The 5,481-nt window shown below is 44.4% G+C and overlaps 2 protein-coding genes across 20 annotated transcripts in view; both read right to left on the minus strand.

Moving 5' to 3' along the window:
- Positions 1-5,481, minus strand: part of LOC122697341 (BOLA class I histocompatibility antigen, alpha chain BL3-7) — a 256,855-nt gene that overhangs the window by 37,363 nt on the left and 214,011 nt on the right. The window lies entirely within an intron of this gene.
- The window catches only part of LOC122697345 (BOLA class I histocompatibility antigen, alpha chain BL3-7-like), a 101,343-nt gene that overhangs the window by 28,504 nt on the left and 67,358 nt on the right, over positions 1-5,481 (minus strand). The gene's annotated exons all lie outside the window — the stretch shown is intronic.

Genomic DNA, 5,481 nt, shown 5'->3' on the forward strand with positions numbered 1-5,481 from the left:
TGAAATGCTGGGCTGGATGAAGCACAAGCTGGAATCAAGATTGCCAGTAGAAATATTGATAATCTCAGATATGCAGATGACACCACCCTTATGGCAGAAAGCTAAGAGGAGCTGAAGAGCCTCTTGATGAAAGTGAAAGAGAAGAGTGAAAACGTTGGCTTAAAGCTCAACACTCAGAAAACTAAGGTCATGGCATCTGGTCCCATCACTTCATGGCAAATAAATGGGGAAACAATGGAAATAGTGGCAGACTTTATTTTTGGGGGCTCCAAAATCATGCAGATGGTGACTGCAGCCATGAAATGAAACGATGCTTGCTACCTGGAAGAAAAGCTACAACCAACATAAACAATATATTAAAAAGCAGAGACATTACTTTGCCAACAAAGGTCCATCTAGTCAAAGCTGTTTTTTCCAGTAGTCATGTATGGATGTGAGAGATGGACTGTAAAGAAAGCTGGGCACTGAAGAATTGATGCTTTTGAACTGTGGTGTTGGAGAAGACTCTTGAGAGTCCCTTGGACTTTAGGGAGATCAAACCAGGAAATCTGAAAGGAAATCAGTCCTGGGTGTTCATTGGAAGGACTGATGCTGAAGCTGAAGCTCCAATACTTTGGCCACCTGATGTAAAGAACTGACTCATTGAAGAAGACCCCTATACTGGGCAAGATTGAAGGCAGGAGGAGAAGGGGATGACAGAGGATAAGATGGTTGGATGACATTGCTGACTCGATGGACATGAGTCTGAGCAAGCTCCAGGAGATGGTGATGGACAGGGAGGCCTGGCATGCTGCAGTCAATGGGGTCACAAAGAGCTGGACATGACTGAGCAACTGAACTGAACTGAACTCTCCTCTGAGAGCCCTTTGTCCCCCTGTCTCCCTGAGTCCTAGCTCTGGGGCTGTTTGAGATTTTGTTTAAAATATCTACACAATCTTACAAATTAGTGAGGACCCCAAGGATAGTATTATGTGACCACTTCTATGCATATTTTCCATACTACAAATAATACACTTTAAAGATTATTGTTTCTTTATTTAGAATAATATTAATAGAAAGAAAGTTTAGTTGCTCAGTCTTGTCCAACTCTATGCGACCTCATGGACTGTAGCCTACAAGGCTCCTCTGTCCATGGAATTTTCCAGGCAAGAGTACTGGAGTGGGTTGCCATTTCCTTTTCCAGAGGACCTTTTTTTTTTTTTTTCATCCTTTTTCATTAGTTGGAGGCTAATATAGTAGTGGGTTTTGTCATACATTGACATGAATCAGCCATGGATTTACATGTATTCCCCATCCTGATCCCCCCTCCCACCTCCCTTCCAGAGGATCTTACCAACCCAGGGGTCGAACGCGGGTCTCCCACATTGTAGGCAGACGCTTTACCTTTTGAGCCACCAGGGAAGTCCTAAAGGCTGGCTATAATATTAATAACCCATGTGTTTAATATGAATAACTATTTCCCAGAATAAAAAGGGTAGTGAGAAGCATAGAGCTTTTTACATTTTTTCCAAGTATCTTTCCTGTCTCTTTCACTAGAAGATCACTGGATATTCAGGTTTGCATCTGCATTGAATCTGTTACTTTGATGGTAGTCTGTGAAAGTGAAAAAGCCCCCACATATGTAGGAATAATCTTTTCAGATAATTGTGGATGTTCATCTTGGATACAAAAGTAAACCTATACAAATTGTAGTTTCTCAAAGATTTTTTTCTGCAGTGGACCTGAAACAATATCACTGACTATTTTCTATTCTGTTACATTAAAATCTATATGCCTATTTTGCTCTTTGAACATCTCTTGTACTAATACAATATTTTTTACAAAGTAATACATTGTTTCACTAAATTATACAGATCTTTCTGCTCATTCATTCTTTCAATAACAGTTGTTTTCAATGAAAAAGAGGGTAGTTCAACTCACACAGAATTTTTTCTTGGGCCATACGACTTTGAAATGTAGTATAAGTGCTCGAAGTACACTTTCCATGTCACCACAGATGATACTTTTAAAATCTGTATTTAAGAATGTTGATTAGGAAACATAAGAATTTTTATTTACAAAAATTTATTTTATTGAATGATATTTGATTTATAATGTTAACTTGTGCTGTAGCAAAGTGATTCACTTATACATGTGTATATATATATTCTTTTTCATATTTTTTCCATTTTGGTTTATTAAGGACAGATAAGAATTTTTAATGTGTCATTCTGGATATTTTAAAGCAAACCTGATTATTGGTTTTCTTTTTTTCTACAAGAAAGGTTTGGTGAAAATAATTACTAGTGCAGTTTGCTACCATAGTCCGTTACTGCTAAGTGATACATCAAAGCAAATGTCAACATAGTGAGAAGTCAAATAATATCTGAGTGATGCTATGAAAGTAGTTTTCACCTCAGGGATCTCATGAAAGGGTCTCAGTGACATCAAGGGTTCCACAGACCACACTCTGAGAACTGCCTGTTCTGAATGAACCAGTGTGTCTCCCAACTGATATCTGCCTTTGCCTCCTCTTCATTTTGGAAAATGCTTTTTCCTGAGCTGGACTCCCTGCCTCCCCAAACTTAACTGAGGGCCCTGCCCCTGGGCTGCTCCAGGAGAGAACTCACCCCCTAGAAAGTGATGCCAGAGAGTGTCCTCAGTCTGGGAAGGGAGGTGGGGGGGACAGGTGTTTCCCCTTTGGAACTGGGGACAGTTTGTACCTGAAGGTGCCAGACCCACTCATAACCTAGTTTGATTTTGTTACACACCAGCTTAATATGTATTCATATTCCAGACAGAAATCTGACATAGTGTCTAAGAAAAATATTATTGGCCCTTTCATCTCACGTGGTCTAATGCACCTGACTTGAGGCCAACAAATCATGAAGAGCAGTCCATTCCAAGGGAACATTCTGTGGTGAAAGAATTGTTCTATGTCTGTGCTGTCCAGTCAGGTAGCCAGTAGCTACATGAGGCTATTTACATGTTAAAGTGTCTGTTGTGCTGAGCACTTTTATTTTTTTTTAATTTAAATAGCAATATGTGGCTACTACCTATCATACTGGTCAATGCATATCTAGAATGTTGTTAATTAATCTCATCTCTTTCCTCTGAAAGATACTGTGTGACTCATAGGTTGATGCACATTAAAATAATCTTAATATTGAAGTCTTGGATTTGTCTGTGCAGGTGTTAGATATAGCTTTAAAATACAGCATGCTCTGAAATATTCTTTAATGTGTATTTTAACAGATAGAGTGTTCCGACATTAGCCAAACCATGGTTTATCACCATAAGGTCGTAAGTGTTCAAAACTACCCATCACTAGATATAATCCTTGAGCTCTTGGTGTTTTCCTTAACTTGGTAAACATAAGGACACACAGAAGTCTTCATTTAGCCCAAGAGGACGTGTTTATTGAACACAACAGGTATCAATACTTTGTGGGACTTGTACATACTTATAAAGTTGAGGGGAGGAACCCAAGAGGAGAGGGTGGGGGACGGTCATTGAGTGGACCAGAGCACAGGGAGGCGGGGTCTGTGTGGGGAGGGGCACAGGGGCTTCTGGCCTGGGCGCTGGGAGAGGCTCTATTTTCCACCCAGATGATAAACACACTGGACCAGAAAATGGCCACCCACTCCAGTGTTCTTGCCTAGAGAATCCTGTGGACAGAGGGGCCTCTTGGGCTGCTGTCCATAGGGTCGCATAGAGTTGGAAACAACTGAAGCGACTTAGCATGCATGCATGCATGTGTTGCAGAAGGAAATGGCAACCCACTCCAGTATTCTTGCCTGGAGAATCCCAGGGACAGAGGAGCCTGGTGGGCTGCCGTCTATGGGGTCACACAGAGTCGGACATGACTGAAGCGACTTAGCAGCAGCAGCAGATAAACACACAGGAGTCAGCTCTATATTTTGCTGGTTAACTATACTTATGTTTTTGGTATTTTTCTGAAATTACATGCATCAGTTCAGTTCAGTCGTTCAGTCATGTCCGACTCTTTGTGACCCCATGGACTGCAGCACTCCAGGCCTCCCTGTCCATCACCAGCTGCCAGAGTTTACTCAAACTCATGTCCGTTGAGTCAGTGATGCCATGCAAAAATCTCATCCTCTGTCGTCCCCTTCTCCTCCCACCTTCAATCTTGCCCAGTGTCAGGGTCTTTTCCAATGAGTCAGTTGTTCGCATCAGGCGGCCAAAGTATTGGAGTTTCAGCTTCAGCATCAGTCCTTCCAATGAATATTCAGGACTGATTTCCTTTAGGATTGACTGGTTGGATCTCCTTGCAGTCCAAGGGACTCTCAAGATTCTTCTCCAACACCACAGTTCCAAAGCATCAATTCTTCAGCACTTAGCTTTCTTTATAGTCCAACTCTCACATCCTTACAGGTATGCTGTGACTCAAGTACAGGTGGAAGAAGGGAAAAGAGAAAGGGAGAGAGCGAAGGAGATGAAAGGAATTCCTCTCTTCCAGAGAAATATCCCACCTCAGTCCCCTATCCTCACACCCCCATACAGGATGCTGGGCGAGGGGGTGGGGCAGGGAGACTCAAGGAAGGAATGACCCATCCTCAGCTAGGTCAGGGGCTACTGGGACATTGTCCGCTTATTTGCTGAAACATCGGGGACCACTGTGTCAGAAAGCCTGGCCCAACAGCTTTTTGGGAAAAAGACCTGCCCAGCTGGTGGCCATGAAGGTGGTTCCTGGAGATCAAAGGACAGGACCTGGAGGGGAGCCTGGAGGCCACAAGGGTGACAAGGAGACCAGGCATGAGTCTGGGCCAGGGGTCCCCTAACATTTTCCAGAGGCAGGAAAATGACCTTCCGCCTCCCTAGACCTACACTCAAGGACACCAAAGGGGGTACCCTTCCTCTCCAGGCATCACACACCTTCCATCCTTTGATGCCTCAAAGAGTACTCTTCTGCTCTGAGTCCTAAGAGCCCAGGATCCCAGCCTCCTGCCTCTCATCCCCTTCATGGACCTAATAGATAGAGACCTGATGTCTGAATCTCTCAGGGCTGATCCCTCCACTTTCAAATCTAACTTCTGGCTCTGAGGATGACCCAGGGTTTGGGGTCAGGGATCCCAGAGAGGGAGGCGGCCCAGGGCCCCACAGGCCGCAGCTGAGCCAGGCCTCCAGCTGCGCAGAATCAACCGATTCTGCAACAAAATCCGGGGGCGGGTAAGGAGGGCGGGAACGGAACAAAAGCACTGCAAGCTCTTCCTAGCGGAGGTAGGTGTGGGGTCTGTCGGGGGGTGGGGGAAATCCGCCTTTCTTGGGGGTCCTGGGGGTCAGAGGCAGGGACTCTTAGAGCAGAGGAATGCTTGAGTTCCTAAAGCCCCGACCGTCCGAGTCCGAGGAGAAAATCAGTGCAGGCAGGTCAGTAGAGACGCTATAACCAAGAACGGGCTCCGATTGGAGGGTGAGAACTGGGAACTCGTCATGAGTATCCAGGCAGAAAGGCCCGACAGTTTGAGAGGAGAGAAAGTGAAA

The sequence above is a fragment of the Cervus elaphus genome, chromosome 7, assembly GCF_910594005.1.
Source record: "Cervus elaphus chromosome 7, mCerEla1.1, whole genome shotgun sequence".
NCBI classification, from domain to species: Eukaryota; Metazoa; Chordata; class Mammalia; order Artiodactyla; family Cervidae; genus Cervus; species Cervus elaphus.